General features: G+C 54.7%; 1 long non-coding RNA gene across 2 annotated transcripts; it reads left to right on the top strand.

Annotated features, from left to right (window-relative positions):
* The first annotated feature begins 9,985 nt into the window (after positions 1 to 9,985).
* On the top strand, positions 9,986 to 13,598 carry LOC127025907 (uncharacterized). Of its 2 annotated transcripts, XR_007767713.1 has the most exons (11): positions 9,986 to 10,045; positions 10,199 to 10,276; positions 11,103 to 11,143; positions 11,230 to 11,283; positions 11,383 to 11,480; positions 12,573 to 12,637; positions 12,768 to 12,821; positions 12,917 to 12,980; positions 13,069 to 13,249; positions 13,336 to 13,382; positions 13,494 to 13,598. It is a non-coding gene; the product is annotated as an uncharacterized LOC127025907 (long non-coding RNA). The 2 variants fall into 2 exon arrangements; XR_007767712.1 differs by having other exon boundaries at positions 12,768 to 12,980.
* Positions 13,599 to 22,298: the final 8,700 nt, after the last annotated feature.

Below are 22,298 nucleotides of genomic sequence, written 5' to 3'. Positions count from 1 at the left end.
GGTTCGCGGGACCGCCGCCGCCCGCCCCCCCCGGCCCCGCCCACGGGAGGGGTTCGCGGGACCGCCGCCGCCGCCGCCCCCCCCCGGCCCCGCCCACGGGAGGGTTCGCGGGACCGCCGCCGCCGCCGCCCCCCCCCGGCCCCGCCCACGGGAGGGGTTCGCGGGACCGCCGCCGCCGCCGCCCCCCCCGGCCCCGCCCACGGGAGGGGTTCGCGGGACCGCCGCCGCCGCCCCCCCCCGGCCCCGCCCACGGGAGGGTTCGCGGGACCGCCGCCGCCCCCCCTCCGGCCCCGCCCACGGGAGGGGTTCGCGGGACCGCCGCCGCCCCCCCCCCGGCCCCGCCCACGGGAGGGGTTCGCGGGACCGCCGCCCGCCGCCCCCCCCGGCCCCGCCCACGGGAGGGGTTCGCGGGACCGCCGCCGCCGCCCCCCCCCGGCCCCGCCCACGGGAGGGGTTCGCGGGACCGCCGCCCCCCGCCCCCCCCCCGGCCCCGCCCACGGGAGGGGTTCGCGGGACCGCCGCCCCCGCCCCCCCGGCCCCGCCCACGGGAGGGGTTCGCGGGACCGCCGCCCCCGCCCCCCCCGGCCCCGCCCACGGGAGGGGTTCGCGGGACCGCCGCCCCGCCGGCCCCGCCCACGGGAGGGGTTCGCGGGACCGCGCCCCCCCGGCCCCGCCCACGGGAGGGGTTCGCGGGACCGCCCCTTGTCCTGCGAGATTAAGTCCTCTTTCTCTGCCCTGCATTCTAGATATACTTTTTCTTTCTTAGACTCTCTCGTTCCAGGTCCCTGTCCCAATGTTTCAATTTCTGCCTCCTCTGTCTCATAACCCATTTTTCTCTTTACCATTCTCTATCTCGCTCCCTGTCCTTTAAGTCCTCCCCCCTTTAGCTCATTGAGGGTTTTGGTATTTCTCAGTCTCTCTCTGACCACCCCACTGTCCCCTTTTTTAATTCCTCCCTCTCTGCTCTGCGGCTGATCACTATTCTTTGTTTTTCTCCGTCTCTCTCAGTCTGGTTCCCTCTCCTTTCCTCTTCTCTGGCCTGTAGCCCATCGCTATGGTTTCCCCCCCCCCCCTACCTCTCTCTCTGTGGCTCCCTTTCCCTATTTTTCAATCCCCCCACCTGCCCTGCAGCCGATTGCTGTCCTATTGGATTTATGTGGCAAGGTTTTGTTAGCTGGGGGTGGAGGCAGGGGCTGCAGGGGCGGCTTCTGTGGGAAGACACCAGGAGTTGCCCCCGTGCTGGGCACAGCAGGTTCCAGCCCGCTCCAAGACAGATCTGCTGCTGCTCAAAGCTGAGCCCATCAGCAACACTGGTGGTACCTCTGTGATGACATATTTAAGAAGGGCTAAAAAATGCTGCGCAGAAGCTGTGACAGAGAAAATGTGAGTGTGAAACAGCCCTGCAGACACCAAGGTCAGTGAAGGAGGAGGGGGAGGAGGTGCTCCAGGCACCGGAGCAGAGATTCCCCTGCAGCCTGTGGTGAAGACCATGGTGAGGCAGGCTGTCCCCTTGCAGCCCATGGAGGTCCACGGTGGAGCAGACATGCACCCGCAGCCCGTGGAGGACCCCGTGTCGGAGCAGGTCAATGTGCCTGAAGGAAGCTGTGACCCTGTGGAGAGCACACATGGGAGCAGGCTCCTGTCAGCAGCTGTGGAGAGGAGCCCATGCTGGAGCAGGTTTGCTGGCAGGACCTGTGGCCCCGTGGGAATGACCCCACGCTGGAGCAGAAGAAGAACATGAGGAGGAAGGAGCAGCAGGGACAACATGTGATGAACTGACCGCAACCCCTGCTCCCTGCCCCCTGCACCGCTTGGGGGGAGGAGGTAGAGAAGTGAGGAGTGAAGATGAGCCCAGGAAAAAGAGAGGGGTGGGGGGAAGGTGTTTTCTAGATTTGTTCTTTTTTCTCATGATCTTACTCTGATTTTGATTGACAATAAATTATATTGATTTCCCCAAGTTGAGTCTGTTTTGCCTGTGACAGTAATTGGGGAGCGATCTCTTTGTCCTTATCTTGTACCCCAACTTTTTCATTGTATTTTCTCTCCCTGTCTTGTTGAAGAGGGGGAGTGATAGAGCAGCTTGGTGGGCACCTGGCAGCCAGCCAAGGTCAACCCACTACAGTCTCCTTCTATCAAGCTCCCTGTCCTTGTTTTTCAATTCTTGCCTATGTTTCTTTAACACCATCAATTTTGAAGCTTTCTTTCTACTTCTCCATCCCTGTTTTTTAAATTCTTGCATATGTTTCTTGAACCTAGTCGCTTTTAAAATTTTCTTGCTACCTTTCCCTCTCTCTGTCTCCCTGACCTAATTTTAATTTCTTGCACCCCATCGCTTTTCAAATTTCCTTCCTACATCTCCCTCTATGCAGCTCCGTGTACCTTTTTTTTAATTCTTGATATGGTTCTTGTATCCTGTTGCTTTTTGAAATTTTCTTTCCAACTCTATCCGGCTCCCGGTTTCTATTTTTTATTTCTTGCCTATGTTTCTTTTCCCCTATCACTTTAGAACTGTTCCCCATCCCTTGTCTTGTCTCTGTCTTCTTGTCCTGCTGGTCCCTTCCACCTCTCTCCCCTGCCCCCTGCCTCTCTTATTTATCCTTCCATCTCTCTGTCCCTGTTTTCTTGCACAATCTCTCTGCTCTCCTCTCTCTATGCTGTTGTCCTGCTCCTTGTCCCTCTCTTGTTCGCAGCACCCTGTTTTCTGGCTCTCTGCCGCACTCATCCTCTGTGTCCCTCTGTCTTTCCTCCTGCTTTTCTCTTCCCTTTTCTCCCTCTGTCCTGCTGCCTTTGGGCACTGAGCCTTGTAGCCAGCTCACTGCCGGGATTTCTTATGTGCCTTAAGGAACAAACTTCTCCTGCCTCCTCTGTGCCCCTGGCTGTGTTTGCAGCCCCTGGGTGCAGAGCTCCTGGCTGTGGACAGGAGCAGGGCAGGGGGTGATGTGCTGTGGGGCTTTGGCAATGGCCCCTGTTCCCGATGGGCCCCAGCTGGGGCTGGAGCTGGGGCAGCCCCAGGTGTGGCCAGTGAGGCTGAGGAGTTTTCCCCTGCTTGCAGCTGCCAACTGGCAACCAAAAATAGGTACTGCAGCTTATACTTGAGTCTCTCCCAGCCCCACTCACCCCATGCAGCTGCCCCCAGCTCCAGCACCTCTCCTGAAGCCTGTCCCATAGCCCCAGACTGCTCCCAAACCCTGTCCTCACGGCAGCAAGCCGCCCCCTGAATATGCTTTATTCTCCATCAATGCAGGTGCCTTTAGCATCAGTTCGGGGAAAGAGCGGCGTCTCCAGAAGCTCCTGCGGAAGGAGGGGTTCCTGCCTGAGGAGAGCTACAGTCATCCCTGTGGATAACAGTTGCTTGCTCTTTCCCTCTCCCAGAGGCAGCGCTGAGGCCTCAGTTGTGGGTTCCTCTGCGGGGACGTTGTGGACTGCATCTGGCTCAGGTTTGGGTGGGTTGCCTTTGGCCTCATTCTCCGAGCGGCATGGGCGAACAGGGACAGCTGGAGCGCTTACTGGCTGTGGACAGGAGCTGCCGTGGCTGAAGCTGGAGAGGCCAGAAAAAGGTAAAGCGGCTGAAGAATAAAATAAAGGGATCCAGCCGGCAGCAGCCTCCAGCTGCAGACAGGGGACAGCCTGCCTCTCTGGGGAGGAAGGATCCCTCTCAGCGTAGTCCTCAGCAGATCCGATCACCAGTGTGCACTGCAGGGTCTGTATGCGTAACCAAAAGCACAGTATGGCCATGTAGTGTGTGTTTGTGAGGCTATGTATCTGGGAAGCCTCATACTGTAAGAGCTGTAAGACAGCAATCTATTCTTTTAGGTGGATGACAGTCAAGCCACTGGAGCTACAGAGGAGGAAGGGAGCCGGAGAGAAAGATGGAGAAAGATGAGTGCGAACTGTCAAATTGTCGTAGCAGCTCTGACAGCGGGAGCTGTGGTGAGTCCTGGACCCTTGGGGCCATGTCGCCCCTCTACTGCATCCGGGTCCCTCCCTGCCCCACCCCCCATCGCTGTCATGTTTTTCACTTCCCTGTACCTCTCCCTCTCTCATTCTCCCGAGTCCCCCTCTTTCTCTGTCGTTCTGCCTCTCCACGTTCTTTTTCTCTCTACATGCTTCTGTCGTGTTCCCTGTCCCTCTTTTTTTCATCCTCTGTCTCTGTCCTGCAGCCCATTGCTGTTTTTATCTTTCTCCATCTATCTGTCTGTCTTCCTATCCCAATTCTTTTTAATTCCTCCCCATCTGCCCTTTAGCCCTTCACAATTCCCGCCCCCCAATTCTCTCTGTCTGGCTCCATGTTCCTATTTTTTAATTCTTTCCTATGTTTCTTGTAGCCTGTCCCTCTAAAATTTCTGTCTCCCTCTATCCGATTCCCTGTCCCTATTTATTACTTCCTCTCTCTCTGTCCTGTACCCAGTTGCTTTAAAAATTTTCTTTCTATGTCTCCATTTATTTAGTTTCCTGTCCTCCTTTTTTAATTTTGTCCTGTCTATACTATATCAATTTTAAATTTTGTTTCTATGGCTACTTTTATCCAGTTGACTGTCTTCATTTTCTAATTCTCTCTGGTCTGTCCTGTACCCTGTCGCTTCTTCAATTTTCTTTCTATGTCAAAGTTTATCCACTTTGGTGTCCCTATTTTTTATGTTTTCCTGTCTATCCTGTACCCTGTCGCTTTTAAAATTTTCTTTCCGTGTCTACTTTAACCAATTTACTGTCTGTCTGTTTTATTTGCTTCTTGTCTGTTCTGTACCCCATAGCTTTTGAAATTGTCTTCCGATATCTCTCTGTATTTTTCTCCCCATTCTTATTTTGTAACTGTGCTGGGTCTGGCTGGGATAGAGTTAGTTTTCTTCATAGTAGCTAGTATAGGGCTATGTTTTGGATTTGTGCTGAAAACAGTGTTGATAACACAGGGATGTTTTCGTTATTGCTGAGCAGTGCTTACACAGAGTCAGGGCCTTTGCTGCTTCTCACACCGCCCCGCCAGCGAGCAGGCTGGGGGTGCACGAGAAGTTGGGAGGGGACACAGCCGGGACAGCTGACCCCAACTGCCCAAAGGGATATTCCAGACCATATGGCGTCATGCTCAGCATATAAAGCTGGGGGTGGAGGTTGGGGGGGGGGTGTGCTGCTTGGAACTGGCTGGTCATCGGATGGTTGGTGGTGAGCAATTGTTTTCATTTGCACCGCTTGTTTTTCTTGGGTTTTATTTTCCTCTCTCTTTGTTGGTCCCACCCGCCTTACTTTTTTCTTTAAAAAAATTCTTATTAATTATTAAATTGTTTTTATATCAACTCATGAGTTTCTTTCTCACATTTACCCTTCCAGTTCTCTCCCCATCCCACTGTGAGGGAGTGAGCAAGCAGCTGTATGGTGCTTAGTTGCCAGCCGAGGTTAAACCACAATGCTATGTCTACTTTTATGAAGCTGCCTTGCTATTTTTTATTTCCTGTCTGTCACGTACCCTGTCGCTTTTAAAATTTTCTTTCTATGTCTCCCTCTATTCAGTTTTTTTGCTATTTTTTAATTTTTTCCTCTCCATGTTTTCATTTTTGAATTTTTGTTTCTATCTTCACTTTTATGCATTTTTCTATCTCTGTTTACTTTTTTCCTATCTGTCCTCTATGTTGTCACTTCAAGAATTTTCCTTCTATGTTTACTTTTATCAAGATGCCTAACCCTATCTTTTTATTATTTCCTGTCTGTCCTGTGTCACATTGCTTTTACATTTTCTTTCTATATCTACTTTTATCCAGTTCACTGTCTTTATTTTTCAATTTTCTTTCTATGTCTCCGTTTATTTAGTTTGTTGTCCCTATTTTTTAGTTTTTTTCTCCTTTAATGCCTTCATTTTTCATTTTTTCCCTATGTCTACTTTTATCTAGTCTTCTGTCCCTATTTTTAAATTTTTTTCCTCCTCTGCCTTGTACCCTTTTGCTTTTTAAATTCTCTTTCTATGTCTACTTTTATCAAGCTGTCTATCCCTCTTTTTTAATTCTTTGTTGTTTGTCACGTACCCTGTTGCTCTTTAAGTTTTCTTTGCGTCTTATTTTTTTCCTTTTCCCTCGGTTCATCCCGAGGCTTTAGAGGGTCTCCTTGGCACGCTTTTATCTCTGGAGCGTAATTTGTACCCCTCTCGGTTTGTCAGAACATCTCCTCTTCCTCAGAGCGGTCTTTTTGTCCTCTCCTCCATGTCGTTTGCCTCCAGTGGGTCAGCGTCTCCCTCACGACATTTGTGCTCTGTTCAAATCCCCTCCCGAGTACCTTTGATGGTCCTCGAGCCACCATCTGTCTCTCTGGCCACCTCAGCGCCCCTCTATTCCTGTCACGATGCTTCCTGTGAGCGTGCTTGTGTTCCACAGCCATCCTTTAGTTCTGCAGCAGGCTTTGTATCTTTCTTATTCAGACACAACTCTTCCTCGGGCTTTCATTGTGCCCCAGAGCACTCTTGCCTTCCCCTCCGCCATGTCGGATGCCTCCGTTTGGTCCCCGGTCCCCTGAGGACATCTGTACTCTGTTCAGATCCCTTCCCGAGCACCTCATTGTGTCAGCAATACTTTGTCTCTGTCCCCTCGGGGCCCTCTCGTTCCCATCACGACGCCTCCCAAGACCGTCCTCGTGCCCCATGGCACCCTTGGAGCTCTGCAGCCCTCCTTGTATCTCTCTTATTCAGACGGAACCCTTCCTCAGGCTTGCTCTGTGCCCCAGAGCTCTCTTACCTTGTTTGCTGCCATCTAGGATGTCTCCATTCAGTTGCTCATCCCCTGAGGACATCTGTACATTGCGGGGACACCTTCTTGAGTTTTGCATTGTGTCCCAGAGCCGCCTTCTATCGCTCTTTCACTCTCAGCACCCCTTCTGCTGCCGTCATCGTGCCTCCCGAGGCCATCCTCGTGCCCCACAGCCCTCTTTTGGCTCTGTAGCGCACTTTGCGCTCTTCTCCCTCCCCGAGAACCTTTCCTGATGCCACCTTTCATCTCTGGGACGCTCTTGTTGTCCTCTATGCTAGCTAGGATACCTCTGTTCAGTCCCTGGTCCCCTGAGGACATCGGTAGTCTGTTCAAATCCCCTCTGGACTTCTTCATCATGTCCTCGAGCCTTCTTTTGTCTGTCCCTCTCAGAACCCCTCTGCTACTGTCACGATGCCTCCTGAGGTCTTCGATGTTCCCTGCAGCACACTTTTAGCTCTGTGAGCCCCCTTTGGACTCATTTTGTTGCAATCGCGCCTCTCCCAAGCTCTCCATTCCCAAATAAGCGCATTCTTTTTCTCCTCTATGCTAGCTAGGATGCCTCCCGAGACTTTCCTTGCGCTCCACAGCATTTTGGTAGCGCTTTGCCTCCCTTTCAATCTCTCTTATCCCTCCGAGCCTTTCACGACCCCTCTGCTCCCAGTCATCGTGCCTCCTCAGATGCCTTCCTTGTGTACCACAGCCCTGTTTGAGCTCTGTAGCGGACTTTGATCGTCTCGCGGTCCCTCAGAAACCCGTCCTCGGCTTTGTTTGTCCCTCAGAGCACTCTGAGCGTCCCCTCTGCCATCGAGGGTGCCTCCATTTGGTCCCCAGCCTCCTGATGACATCCATGCTGTGTTCAAATCCCCTCCAGACTTCCTCCTTGTGTCCCTGAGCTGCCTTTGGCCCAATCGGGACCCCTGTAATGGTGTCACGATGCCTATCGATGCCTTCGAGGTCACCCTTAGCACACTTTTAGCTTTGTAGCAGACCTCACATCCCTCTCGTTCCCTCAGAGGACTTCCTGAGTCCATATCTGTGACCCAGCCCGGTCATTCCGTCCTCCCTTCCCTCTAGCCGTGCCTCTATTCATTCCCTGGCCCTCCGATGACACGGTTACTCGGTGCAGATCCCCTCTGGATTTAATCGCCATATCTCCAATCCTTTTTCTGTCTCTCTGGCTCCCTCGCGACATTTCTTCTCCCAGTCACAATACCTCCCGAGACCTTCCTCGTGCTCCACATCCACATTGTAGCACTTTAGGTGGGGCCATCTTTGAGCCGCAGAACACTCATTTGTTCCTCTACGCTGTCTAGGATTCCCGTGTTCAGTCCCCGGCCACCAGAGACCATGTGTACTCTGCTCGGATGATCACCTGAGTTCCTCCTTGTTGTCCCTAAGCCTTCTTTTGCCCGTCGGCCCCCCTCAACAACCCTCTCCTCACAGTTACGATGCCTCCCGAGACCCTCCTCGGTCTCCACAGCACCTTGGAGCACTTTATCTCCCCTTCTATCTCTCTTGTTCCATGAAAGCGTCCCTTCTTTCTTTGCTACGCAGCGCTCCTTTGTCTTTCTCTTTGCCATCGAGGGTGTCTCCATTTGGTCCCTCTCTCAGAGGGGGTCTCCAGTGGTCTGTAGTTTGCCTAGACACCCTCCTGAGACTCCAAGGCCCTCGTGGTGTCTCCAAGACTTCTTTTCTTACCCTGCCCCCTCCTAATTCTTCTACTCTCTATAACAGTGTCTTCCGAGTCCTTTCTTGTACCCCACAGCACTTTTGTAGCACTTTAGCTCCCTTTTGATTTTATTTTTTTGTGCTCTTCAGAGCGCTCTTATCTTACTCTTATGCCATTTAGGATGCCTTCGTTCAGCCCCCAGCCCCGTGACAACATCTGTACTTTGTTGAAATCCCCTTCAGAGCTCCTCACTGTTATCTCTGAGGCTTCTTTGGTCTCTCAAGCCCCCTCAGAACGCTTCCGCTCCCTTTGCCAAGCTCTTGCGAGACACCTCCTATGCCCTAGAGCCCCATTTTAGCTTGGGAGGTGCTTTGCACCCCTCTCTTCCCCTCAGAACCCTTCCTAAGTCCACATCTGTTACCCTGGTCAGTCTTTCTGTCCTCTCATCTCTGGTGCGCCTCCATTTGGTCCCCGGTCCCCTGAGGACACCTGTACTTTGTTCAATTCCCTTTGAGCTCATTGCATCCCAAGACTTCTTTGGTCTCTGGCCCCTTTGGGATCCCTCTAATCCCTGTGACGATGCCTCTTGTTCTGTCAGAACTTTTCCAAAGCCATCTTTGTGCTCCGGAGCAGTCTTTTTGTTTTCCATCTTACAGTCTGTTTCTATTTGGTAGCTGGTACCCCAAAGATGTCTATCGTCAGCTCAGATCTTGTCTTGAGTTTTTCAGAGAAGGCGATAACCTTCATCTATTTTTACGGACACATCTCCCGTGGTGGTTTTTGTTCTGTTTTGCAATTTGTTTTTGTTCTAGCTACTTAGGTGTTAATTAGGCTGCTTCTGCTGCATACAGTGTCTGATACATTTCTTGTATTTCCATTACTTTTTGGTGTTTTCTGTCCTTGGGGACTGATCTAGTTCTGTTAAGGGAGTTGGTCAGAGAGACCACCAAGGTGACCCTGAATCGTTGGCGACTTACAGTAAATAATTTACTTTGCAACCAGAGATATTTTTGAGAAGGGATTCTTCGGGATCTAATTCTGTTTTGTCATTCGGTCCTATCCAGAAGGCAGTTCTGGTAGAATTTAGGTAGTATGCGGGTCTTGCTAGAAACGAAGTGTAACCCCATAGCATTTTTGGTTTTTTTTAATAGGAAACTAAAGCACATCATTTTTGATAACAATATTGTTGTTACATTTAACGAACTACTTTCTTACAGAGCTTAGTAGGACATCTATCTATGCTCCAGGAAAATTAAGTTAATTCCCTACCCGGTCACATTGCTGATGCAATGTAGACAGAGTTGCAGTAAAAGAGCAGGTATCGTCATTTTCAGTAAGGGTCGCTTTCTCTGCTCAGCGCTTTGCACGCCGTAAACTGAAGGCAGATGAGAAAACTCCCTGCTGCTCCTCTGGCTGCCTCCATGTTGTCTGGTGGTTGGCCCCGCCCCTTTCCCAGGGGATTGTGGGAAGGGTGGTGGGCGGGGCCCGGGGTATATAAGCCACAGCCTCTGCTCCAGGAGCTCATTCTGTTCCTGGGCTTCTGTGGTGTCGGTGCTCTGCTGTTCCTTCAGTCCTTTGCAGCTTTTGAGCTGTTTAAGCTGTTTGGGCAGATGGGTTTTGACATTTAGAGGGGCGGAGGTGTCTGTTTGAGGTAAGAGCATTGGGACCAGCCAAAGTTCAGCAGCATATATAGTAGAAAGTACGCTTGTCTGCAGGGTTTGGGTTTTTTTTGGTCAGTAATTTTGTATCGAGTGTTCAGGGGTGGCAAGATGGTTTAATAGTATGTTGGTTTTTTTAATTCTAGGTGCCTTGCGTTTTCCTGGATTTCTTGACTTTATTGAAGATGGAACCTTGTTTTCTTCATCGGTTTGGTGTGTACTGTGTGAGTTGGTGATATCATCTCTCTTAATAAGATTGATGGTGAGATCATCTAGCAGGTGTTAGGGTGAGCATCTTGTATGCACCTGTGGATGGAGTTTTGGCATTTTTCAAGGAAAGCGGTAGGGACACAAGGCGTGGCATCTTTCAGGGTATGGGCCCGCTCATTGCCTTTCCCGATTGCCCACAGAGAACCGTGTTGTCCCTAGAACCTTTGCAGCTTGCGGCAGGCCTCTTGAGGATTATAAGCATTGGGACTTCACTTGTGTTGTGGGCTTGTAGCGAAGCCCAGAGTCAGTGGGAAGGTGTAAGATAGGAGGTGGCCGCAGAATGCAGGGTGCGGCTGAGAAGAGCAGCTCCTGAGGCGCGGCCGATGCGGGGCGTTCAGGGGTGCAAATACAGGGCAGGAGCTGTCGGGAAGCAGTGGGGTTCCTTCCCAGACAGTTCAGGAGAGGAGAAGGGGTTTGTAAAGTTTTGAGACTGGGGGATGGCTGGGAAAGGGAGGAGGGTTCGTCAGCCTTTCTCAGATGGGTTTTGCAGTTGGATTTGGATGTTGATGAGGTCTGTTCTGTTTTAGTGTCCCGGCAGCCGACGGGAGGTACAACAGAGTTGCAAGAGACGTGGCGTAAACCGTCCGGGCCTCTGCGTCTCAATATGCGGGGCTGAATGTCAGATGAGGTTTTTTTTTCAGGTGCCGCAAGTGGACTCGGAGGGGTGAAGCTGCATGGTGATGAGCGGCTCTAGAATGAGAGGTGGCTGTTGGCCGGGTCAGCGTCTAATGCAAAGTACTATATGGCAACTCGGTTAAGCATTTTTCTTTGGTTTTGCAGGCGCCCTGCAGGCAGCCTTTGGAACTGGATGAACATTTGAGGTGAGCTGGGGTAGTAGCGAGGAGGAGCACGGGGCCGGTGACTTCTCCCAAGCGCAATGGTAGTCTTCTGTCTTTTGGTGTCTTAGGTACCACGAGCGATGACGGCCGCAGCGTCCGAGACTGGAATTCCTGCAGAGCAGGTGAGCAGAAGGCCACATTCCTGTTGAAGAGGAGGGTGTTGTGGAAGAGGTCTGTGTTGACTGGCACCATGCTTACTGCTGGCACTGGTTCTTTTGCAGATGATGAAAGAGGAACGTGGCGACTGCAGGAATGTCCTGGTTTGCTGATGTGTTTTTTGTTGAGGATGGATTCAGACCGCTGGCCCTCTGAAAGCTAAGTTGAGGGACTGGTGTTTGGGAGGGGGCCCTGTGGGGAGGGGACGAGGCTGGGAACTGCAGGGAGGGGTTTTACAGTTAGTGTAGGGGAGAGGGCTGTCCAGGAACAGTTCCCTTTGGGCAGGTAAGGGGAAGCGGGTTACTCTTTGGCAGACGCTATCTTGTGCCGGGCAGGGCAGTTCCAGCCTTTGTCTGTGTTGTTGTGGTGTTTGTGTAGTCTGTCTTCTGTGTCTTAGACCTTCCTCGGGTCTCGATGTCCTCATCGCTCTTTGCGCTCAAGGAGCGCAGCACGCGCCTCAGGCGCCGTCCCTAGGGTCTCAAGTGCCTGTGCCGATTGGCATAGTGCCGATCGGGTGCTTCTTTTCTTGCGTGACAAGCTTAAAGCGTGGATAGGTCTTGCGTCGTGGGAGCTTCCGGTCAGTCCCCTTTTGCGGTGGCGTTCCAGGCTGCGTCAGCATCTCTGATCTTGAGCGGTCTGTTTTCACGGACACCTTTTCTGGGACTTCTTCCCTGCATCCCTACGTTCTCTAGGTCTTTAAGCAAGTCTGCTTGCGCGCGCTTCATTTCCGTTGTGGCCGTATCTTTTTGCCACGGGCCACAGCGTTTGATTCTTTTTGGGCTGCCATAGATTCTTCTTCACGGCCTCCTAGGTCTTCTCGCCCGATGACCTCTCTCATCCAGGAGTCATTCTTCTTAGAGAGCTTTTTTATGTCTCTGGGTCATGCCGTTTGTCTTGTTTGTGTGCAGTGTTGGTCTGTGCATGCTTGTGTCTGGGTTGGAGCTGCTCTGCCTGGGGGCATAGCGGTGATAGTCAGCAGAACAACAACAATAAGATTCTAAGGCTAACACATTGATAAGCCTAGACTTTGTGGGCCAAGGGTGTACAGGCCATTTCAGAGCAAGGAGCCGTATATGTAGCAGGCAAGGCGAGTTATTTCTGTAGCGCTATGCAGAGACACAGGGGACGACCAGATTTTTTTTTTAATGGCAGGCTGTAGTGAGAATCTAGATGGTATACCTAAATGGAATCAAGACCTTCAATTGTTAAGGTATCGCTCTGCGTCCGGGTGACTTGTTCAATATTGCTTTTGCAGATGCAGAAGGACGAGCTGTGCGTCAAAGGGCAACGGAGGAGAGGCGAGCGGAGCGCCGTAAGAAGGTGGGTCGGTCGGCGTGTGAACTCTGAGGGAAGATGCGACTGGTGGCTATATGTCTATGTTATGGTTTGTGGGGGTGTGGTTTTTTGTGTGGGTTCTTTTATTTATTTTTTTATTTTATTTTATTTTGAGGGTGTGAAGCGATGAGCAAAGCAGCATATCTGCACCGGAGCTGACTCGGGCAAGGTGAGCCACGCCTAGTGGGCTGAAGTAGCGGTTATTTTTCAGGTGCCGTACCGTTGGTGAAGTTGTAAGCATCCCTTGTTGTTTGTGTCTTACAGGTGGTACCCGAGCCTCAACGTGGCGACCTGTAAGCGGCAGAGGCAGGGCGGGCGAGCGGCCGAGGTAAAGGAGCGGGAGATGGGAATCGGCGCGGGTGGGCTGCGGTTTCGGGCAGTGTCTCAGCATGTGTCTTTTGATTTGGTTTTTTCAGGTGCCACACGTAGCCTCGGAGGGGCGAAGCCGCGTGCTGATGAGCGGTCCGAGAAGGCAAAGGCGGTTGTCGGCCAGGTTGGTGCCCAATAGCAAAGTATTATATGGCAACTTAGTAAGCATTTCTCTTTGGTTTTGCAGGTGCCGTGCGGGCCACCTTTGGAACTGGATGAGCGTTTGAGGTGAGCTGGGGTGGCAGCGAGGAGGACTGTGGGGCTGGTGACTTCTCACAAGAGCAATGGTAATTTTGTGTGTCTCGGTATCTTAGGTACCGCAAGCGACGACGGCCACGGCGTCTGACTCTGGAATGAGGAGGTGAGCGGAACGCCATGGCCCTTCTGAGGAGGGGGCAGTTGTGGAAGAGGTCAGCGTTGACCGGTGTGATGCTTACTGCCTTCGCTGTTTGGGGTGGGTTTTTTATTGCAGATGATGAAGAGGAACCTGGTGACTGCAGGAACATCCCAGTTAGCCGATGTGGTTTTTGTTGAGGATGGATTCAAACCCCTGGCTCTCTGAAAGCTAAGTCGAAGGACCGGGTCTGGGGAGGGGCTGGGAGGAGGGGACAAGGTTGGGAATTGCAGGGAGGGATTTTAAAGTTGGTGTAGGGGAGAGGGCTGTCCAGGTAAAGTGAGCGGGTTACTTTTCAGCACAACACTAGCGTGTGCCGGGCAGGGCAGCTCCAGCCTGCGTATTTGTGTTGTGTAGTTTGTGTGGTCTGTCTTCTGTGTCTTAGACCTTCCTCGGGTCTCGATGTCATCATTGCTCTTTGTGCTCAAGGAGCGTGGCATGCATCTTGGGCGGCATCTCTAGGGTCTCAAATGCCAATACTCATCGGCATTGTTCCAATCGAGTGTTCTTTTTTGGCGTTACAAGCTTAAAGCTTGGATCGGTCTTGCATCTCGGAAGTTTCCGGTCGCTCCTCTTTTGCGGCGTCATTCCAGGCTGTGTCAGCAGCTCTGCTCTCTAAGTCTGTTTTCACGGACTGAGACTTCTTCCCTGCATCCTTACATTCTTAGGTCTTGAAGCCAGGCTGCTTGTGTATCCATCATCTCAGTTTTGACAGTAACTTCTTGTAACGGGCCATTACTTTCAACTCTTTTCTGGGGTTGCCGTAGAGTCTCCTCATCTCACTGTTGCGGCCCCTTAGGTCTTCTTGCCCAACAGCATCTCCCGTCTGGGAGTCATTCTTCTTGCCGAGAGTTTTCTTGCATCTTTGAGTCGCATTGTTTGTAGTGTTCTGTGTACTCTTGGTCTCTGCATGTGTGTGGCTTGGAGCTGCTCTGCCCAGTGGTGTGGATCTGGGTAGGTGGAACAGAAATAAGAGTCTATGGTTAAGAAGTTGATATGCCTCGACCGTTGAGGCAACGGTGGTACAGCCATCTTGGATCGAGTAGCCGTCGGCAGGTTGTGTGGATGGTCATTTCAATACTGTCCATGGGGATGATCGGAGCCATCAGGGAGGGGCTGTTCAGCGGTAGCGAAGCAGATCGAATCTCGAAGGTGTGAAGGCTTGTATGTGTGGGGCTTAAAGTTTGGTCTATTTTTAAATGGCAGGCTGTCGTTGGACTGTAGATGGTATTCCTAAATGGAAACAAGACCTCTGGAATTGTTCAGCCATCCCTCGGCATCAGGGTGACTTGTTTGATATTACTTTTTCAGATGCAGAGGGACAAGCCGCACAGCAGCGGGCGACAGAGGAGAGACGAGCAGGGCGCCAAAAGAAGGTAGTTTGGCGCGTGGTGTCGGAGGGAAGATGTGATTCATGACTGTATGACTAGCTTACAGGTTTTGGGTTATTTGTTTTATTTTGAACGTGTGAAGTGGGATATCGGCACCAGAGGTGACTCGTGCAAGGTGAGCAATGACTAGCGGGCTGAAGTAGCAGTTATTTTTCAGGTGTCATAGTGTTGGTGAAGTTAGAAGCGTCCCTTGTTGTTTGTGTCCCGCAGGTGGTACCCGAGCCTCAACGTGGCAACCTGTAAACAGCAGAGGCAGGGCGGTCGAGCGGCCAAGGTAAAGGAGCAGGATATGGGAATCGGTGTTGCTAAGTAGCGCTTATCTTAAGCCAAGGACTTTTCAGTTTCCCATGCTCTGCCAGCAAGCAGGTGTGCAAGAAGCTGGGAGGGAGCATGGCCGGGGCAGCTGACCTGAACTAGCCAAAGGGGTGTTCCATACCATGGAACGTCATGCCCAGTATAGAAACAGGGGGGGATTTGGCCGGGAGGCGCGGATCGCAGCTCTGGCATCGGTCAGCGGGTGGTGAGCAATTGCATTGTGCATCACTGGTTTTCTTTCCTCCTCCCCACCCCCCCCTTTTTTTTTTTGTTATATTCCTTTTCATTCCTATGATTATTATATTTCATTATTATTATTATTGTTAGTATTATATTTTAGTTTAGTTATGAAAGTGTTCTTATCTCAACCCACGAGTTCTGCCTTCTTTCGTGATTCTCCTCCCCATCCCACCGGGAGCAGGGTCGGGGAGTGAGGGTGCGGCTGCGTGGTGCTTGGCTGCTGACTGGGGTTAAACCACGACAAGCGGAAATCTTTCTCATTCAAAGAAGTTGCATTTTATTGAGCTTCCCATCAGAGCGGATCTTCAGAGATGATGTAATTGGCAGTAGAAGTCACCAGCAGCAAGACTGTTCACTCTCTTAAAAAAAAAAAAAAAAAAAAAAAAAAGAGAGAGAGAGAGGGGAAAAAAAAAAATTTACTTCCTTCCAAAGACCCAAGCACAGCAACATGTCTTCCAAAAGTCGATGGCGTCGCTGGTCTTTGGTTTCTCAGTTGTAACGGTTGAGACATTATAAAAACATGTTCCTCTGTGTGCTTCAATACAGCCAAGAGCATTAGCAAATCTGCCAGTCCTTTTTGGTAGCCTTATTGCGGCACTGGGATTTGATCCCATCCCCCCCCCCCCCCCCCCCTTTTTTCAGAAGATCCCCTATATGGTTTTACTTCTATCTCACTGGTTTTTCTGTCATAAATGAAACTTTAAAAAAAATTAAATTGTATAATTCGCAAATTAACTTGCATTGTTTAAAGGGTAACTGCCGAATAGCTATAGCATCTAATTTATTAGGTGTACTTAAGCAGTTAGGTATTTTGTCTAAATCTTGAAAAAGACAGGCAACTGAATGTTATGGGGTTTTCCCCCTGATATTTTGACGGAGTGCTCTGAAGTCCTTTATTTCTGTCTGGCTTTCAATGGTGCATTTCCCTGGCAGTTCGGTAGCATCTCTCGTGGGCAGTGCGGCTGGCCAGATGTCCATCCTAACTATGTAACACAAAAAACCCTCTAGTCAAATTGTAGCTGTGTATGTTGGAGACAGGTAATTTGATGGTATCAATTCACAGCTATGCAAGTTAAACTAATGCAAAAGGAAAACCAAATACTTTTCTAGTACAGGTATTGTTATTGGATGTGTATAAACATACGCACACCTGTTTAGTATGAAGTGAATTACTGAGATTTATTCTTTATTTTCCATTTTACTCTTGAAAGTTTTACGCTTCATTTCCAGTTTTGTCAACCAGACAAGCAGGACGTGTTATTTTAATGTGCTGTGTTTTTCAGATGCGGTGGTGTAAGCATCTCGTGATGCTCAGCAGATCCCCCCCCAGCCCAGCGTTGCCTGCCGGTGGCTAAGAAGACTCACCGTAAGGGCCGGCCCTGTGCCTGGAGGCTCCGGGCTCTCTCTGCAGCGGGTGCCCCGCAGGTGCGGCAGCAAGGGCCGTGTGGGGGGGAGAGTCCGGGGCCGAGAGGGACCGGGGGCGTTTGTTGCCCTGGGGAGCCCCTCCCAGCGTGGGAACGGAGGGGAAACATCCCAGAGCAGAGCCTGAGCAAGGGAGGTGGCACCGTGCTCGGGCACGCCGCCCCCTGCCCCGCCCCCGCCCCGCCCCCCCTGCCCCGCCTCCCGCGGCAGCAGTTGCCAGCCTGCAAGAGAGGGGCTGAGGGAGCTGCAACTGTTCCGGGGGACCACCCTCCAAGCATGTCCCCCCCGGCCCCCGTGTCCGTGGGTGGCTTCCCCCCCCCCCCCCCCCCCCCCCCCCCCCCGTGTCCGTGGGTGCTCCCCCCCCCCCCCCCCCCCCCCCCCCCCCCCCCCCCCCCCCCCCCCCCCCCCCCCCGCCCCCGTGTCCGTGGGTGGCTCCCCCCCCCCCCCCCCCCCCCCCCCCCCCCCCCCCCCCCCCCCCCCCCCCCCCCCGGCCCCCGTGTCCGTGGGTGGCTCCCGCCCCCTGCCCCCCCGCCCCGGCCCCCGTGTCCGTGGGTGGCTCCCGCCCCCCTGCCCCCCCCGCCCCGGCCCCCGTGTCCGTGGGTGGCTCCCGCCCCCCTGCCCCCCCCCGCCCCGGCCCCCGTGTCCGTGGGTGGCTCCCGCCCCCCTGCCCCCCCCCCCCCCCCCCCCCCCCCCCCCCCCCCCCCCCCCCCCCCCCCCCCCCCCCCCCCCCCCGCCCCGGCCCCCGTGTCCGTGGGTGGCTCCCGCCCCCTGCCCCCCCCGCCCCGGCCCCGTGTCCGTGGGTGGCTCCCGCCCCCCCCCCCCCCCCCCCCCCCCCCCCCCCCCCCCCCCCCCCCCCCCCCCCCCCCCCCCCCCCCCCCCCCGGCCCCCGTGTCCGTGGGTGGCTCCCGCCCCCTGCCCCCCCCGCCCGGCCCCGTGTCCGTGGGTGGCTCCCGCCCCCCTGCCCCCCCCGCCCCGGCCCCCGTGTCCGTGGGTGGCTCCCGCCCCCTGCCCCCCCCCGCCCCGGCCCCGTGTCCGTGGGTGGCTCCCGCCCCCCTGCCCCCCCCCCCCCCCCCCCCCCCCCCCCGGCCCCCGTGTCCGTGGGTGGCTCCCGCCCCCTGCCCCCCCCCCCGCCCCGGCCCCCGTGTCCGTGGGTGGCTCCCGCCCCCTGCCCCCCCCCCGGCCCCGTGTCCGTGGGTGGCTCCCGCCCCCCCCCCCCCCCGCCCCGGCCCCCGTGTCCGTGGGTGGCTCCGCCCCCCGCCCCCCGCCCCGGCCCCCGTGTCCGTGGGTGGCTCCCGCCCCCCCCCCCGCCCCGGCCCCCGTGTCCGTGGGTGGCTCCCGCCCCCCCCCCCCCCCCCCCCCCCCCCCCCCCCCCCCCCCCCCCCCCCCCCGCCCCCGTGTCCGTGGGTGGCTCCCGCCCCCCCCCCCCGCCCCGGCCCCCGTGTCCGTGGGTGGCTCCCGCCCCCCCCCCCCCCCCCCCCCCCCCCCCCCCCCCCCCCCCCCCCCCCCCCCCCCCCCCCCCCCCCCCCCCCCCCCCCCCCCCCCCCCCCCCCCCCCCCCCCCCCCCCCCCCCCCCGCCCCCGTGTCCGTGGGTGGCTCCCGCCCCCCCCCCTCACCCGCCGGCCCCCGTGTCCGTGGGTGGCTCCCGCCGGCCCCGTGTCCGTGGGTGGCTCCCGCCCTGTGCCTGGAGGCTCCGGGCTCTCTCTGCAGCGGGTGCCCCCACCTGCGGCAGCAAGGGCTGTCTGGGAGGGGGGGGAGCAGTTCGCGGCCAAGGGGGACCGGGGACGTTTGTTGCCCTGCGGAGCCCCTCCCAGCGTGGGAACCGAGGGGGAAACCTTGTGCCTTTTTGGGGGGGAATGAAAAGGGGAGGACTGGGGGGGCCTGGGGAGGTGATGATGTCATTTGGGGCACCACTGTCACCGGGGGAGGCGTTGCCTTGGCAGAGGGGCAGGTGAGTGGTGGACGGGGGGGCCACAGCCCAAAACTGCCTGAAGATTCATGGATGGGGGGTTTAAAAAATACTGAAAACTGTAAATATGGGTGTGAGGTGTTTGAAATAATAGAGAAAAAGATCTCATTTTCATATATATTGAAAGCCGATATTGTTTTATAGATATTTAAAGGATTTCAAAATAAAAACCTGTATCTACTCTATCATATAAAGGATTACAGAGTATAAAAAAATTCTAACTAGGGATATATATGTAGGCTTTTAAAATAGAAAAATAGCTCGTGTATATATAAATTCAAAAATAAAGGACTTATAAAATATATCTTTTTTTGCTTTCTTACATGAAGGAATTTAAAACAGAAAAAAGTCTGACTAGGTAGAGCTATCTCCACTACACTATGTAACGCTTAGTAAGTCTAAGCGGAGAAGTCTGAAAAGATGCTAAAGTGTCAAAATACCTAATAGCTCGAAAGATAAATAGTCTAAATAGATATTCTATATGATTAATGGAAATAGGTCAGTGTAAATAGAGATAATACGTCAGTCTAAAGAGATATTCTATATACTAAGTGGAAATAGAGGTATGTGTAAGTAGAGATAGTATCTCTATGTCTAATAGATATTCTATCTAATATGTGGAAATAGAGACGTGTGTCAGTAGAGATAACATGTCTATGTCTAAACATGATAATCTCTCTAATATGTGGAAACAGAGGTAAGTGCAAATATGTATGTGTCTCAATAGATATTCTGGATTATCTGTTGCGGATCATCCCAGGTGAGTTATCTGTTGTGGATTATCCCAGGTGGACCCCCTGGTGTAGGTCAATCCCATGCGTGTCCGTGGGTGGCTCCCGGCCCCCATGTCCGTGGGTGCCTCCCACCCGCCCCGCCCCCGTGTCCGTAGGTGGCTCCCGTCCCCCAGCCCCCGTGTCCGTAGGTGGCTCCCGACCCCCATCCTCCACCCCGGCCCCCGTGTCCGTGGGTGCCTCCCGACCCCCCCCCCCCCCCCGGCCCCCATGTCCGTGGGTGCCTCCCGCCCCCCCCCCGGTCTTTGGGCCCCCGTGTCCGTGGGTAGCTCCTGCCCCCCCCCCGGCCCCGTGTCCGTGGGTGCCTCCCGCCCCCCCCCCCGGCCCCCGTGTTCGTGGGTGCTCGTGCCCCCCTCCCCCGGCCCCGTGTCCGTGGGTGGCTCCGCCCGCACCCCCCCCCGCGGCCCCGTGTCCGTGGGTGGCTCCCGCCCGCACCCCCACCCCCGCGGCCCCCGTGTCCGTGGGTGCCTCCCGCCCCCCCGGCCCCGTGTCCGTGGGTGCCTCCCCCCCCCCCTCCCCCCGGCCCCGTGTCCGTGGGTGCCTCCCCCTCCCCCCCTCCCCCGGCCCCTGTGTCCGTGGGTGCCTCCCACACCCCCCCCGGTCTTTGGGCCCCCGTGTCCATGGGTGGCTCGCGCCCCACCCCCCCCCGGCCCCCGTGTCCGTGGGTGGCCCCCCCGCAGCCCCGTGTCCGTGGGTGGATCATGCCTGCCCCCCCAGCCCCGTGGGTGCCTTATGACTCATGTGAATTTTTCACCACGTGAGTCCCCCACCGCCCCCGAGCTACTCTGCCACCGGACCCGTGGGTGCTGCCTGCACCCGCCGTCTCTGGATGTTTCTCCGTTTCTGCCCCGCTCCCTGTCCATTTTCTCTTATCTTTTCTGTCCTCCATCGTCCCCCTTTTTGCTTGTATATCTGCATAACACTGCCTGCTCATCATTTCTCACTGTATCCCCCTGCCCAGCTCGCTGTCCCATTATTCCCCTCTGTCCTGATCCCTGGCCTTTTTTCTCATCCTGCAGTCCATCCCTGTTTTATCTGTCTCCATCTCTTTGTCCTCGTCTCTGTGTGTCTTTTTTCCTCCTCAATCCCTCTGGCTTGTTCCCCGTCTCTTTCTCTCCCTCCCAACTTCTTTATTCCTCTCATTCCGTTTCACTCTCGATCCATCTGTTCTGCTCCCTGCTCATCATTTTCTCTCTCTTTCCCTCTGTCCTGCTCCCTGACGCTGTTTTTCTTCTGCCATGTCCCTGCAGGGCTCCGCTTCCCTTTTTTATTGATTTCTCCATCTCACTGGCCTTTCCCCTGTACCTGTTTCTTTCTTTGCTCCTCAGTCCTTCTCCCTCATTTTATTTTTCTCTTTCTGTTCCTCTGTCCTGCTCCCCATCGCTGTATTTTTGTTCTCTGTATCTGCTGCTAGCGGACTTACTCCCGGGACTTACAGACATTAACGAATAAACACTCACTGTCTCATTTGCACTCATGGCTGTGTTTGTAGCCCTTTGTACTTGGTGAGTGGCTGTCACAGAGTCCTGGGGAGCAGGTTACCTAGCGGGTGTAAGGGGCCATGGCTGCAGCTGTGGGCTGGAGGAGCCCCGGGGGGGCCAGTGAGGCTGATGGTGATGGCCCCTCTGTATCACAGGGCTGCAGCCCCAGGGGATGGTGCTGCTGGGACATGCCTGCCTGAGAGTGCCAACAAGCTGCAAGGATGTTTCCAACCCACCGGTGCAACAGGCTGCAGATCACTTGGAGTCAGGCCCCATCAGGGCAGTTCCCAGGGATTTTCTGAGAGCTGGTGGAGAGGAAGCAGGAAGAGGGGCAGGAGATGGCTGCCCCACCTCTCTGGGTACCTGGAGGCCTTCCCACCCCCTGGAAAAGGCACTGGGTGCCTCCCCAACTCAACAAAACTCCTCCAGCCCCGCTCATCCCATGCAGCTGCCGCCAGCTCCAGCACCTCCCCTGAAGCCTGTCCCGTAGCCACAGACTGCTCCCAAACCCTGTCCTCACGGCAGCAAGCCGTCCCCTGAATATGCTTTATTCTCCATCAATGCAGGTGCCTTTAGCATCAGTTCGGGGAAAGAGCGGCGTCTCCAGAAGCTCCTGCGGAAGGAGGGGTTCCTGCCTGAGGAGAGCTACAGTCATCCCTGTGGATAACAGTTGCTTGCTCTTTCCCTCTCCCAGAGGCAGCGCTGAGGCCTCAGTTGTGGGTTCCTCTGCGGGGACGTTGTGGACTGCATCTGGCTCAGGTTTGGGTGGGTTGCCTTTGGCCTCATTCTCCGAGCGGCATGGGCGAACAGGGACAGCTGGAGCGCTTACTGGCTGTGGACAGGAGCTGCCGTGGCTGAAGCTGGAGAGGCCAGAAAAAGGTAAAGCGGCTGAAGAATAAAATAAAGGGGATCCAGCCGGCAGCAGCCTCCAGCTGCAGACAGGGGACAGCCTGCCTCTCTGCATGAGGAAGGATCCCTCTCAGCGTAGTCCTCAGCAGATCCGATCACCAACGTGCACTGCAGGGTCTGTATGCGTAACCAAAAGCACAGTATGGCCATGTAGTGTGTGTTTGTGAAGCTATGTATCTGGGAAGCCTCATACTGTAAGAGCTGTAAGACACCAATCTATTCTTCTAGGTGGATGACAGTCAAGTGACTGGAGCTACAGAGGAGGAAAGGAGGCGGAGAGAAAGGGAGACAGAGAAAGACGCGTCCACACTGTCAAATTCTCCCAGCACCTCTGACAGCGGGAGTTGCGGTGAGTCTGGACCCTTGGG

The sequence above is a fragment of the Gymnogyps californianus genome, chromosome 25, assembly GCF_018139145.2.
Source record: "Gymnogyps californianus isolate 813 chromosome 25, ASM1813914v2, whole genome shotgun sequence".
Lineage (NCBI taxonomy): Eukaryota > Metazoa > Chordata > Aves > Accipitriformes > Cathartidae > Gymnogyps > Gymnogyps californianus.
The sequence above is the reverse complement of the archived record's forward strand: the minus strand, read 5'-3'. Positions and strand labels throughout refer to the sequence as shown.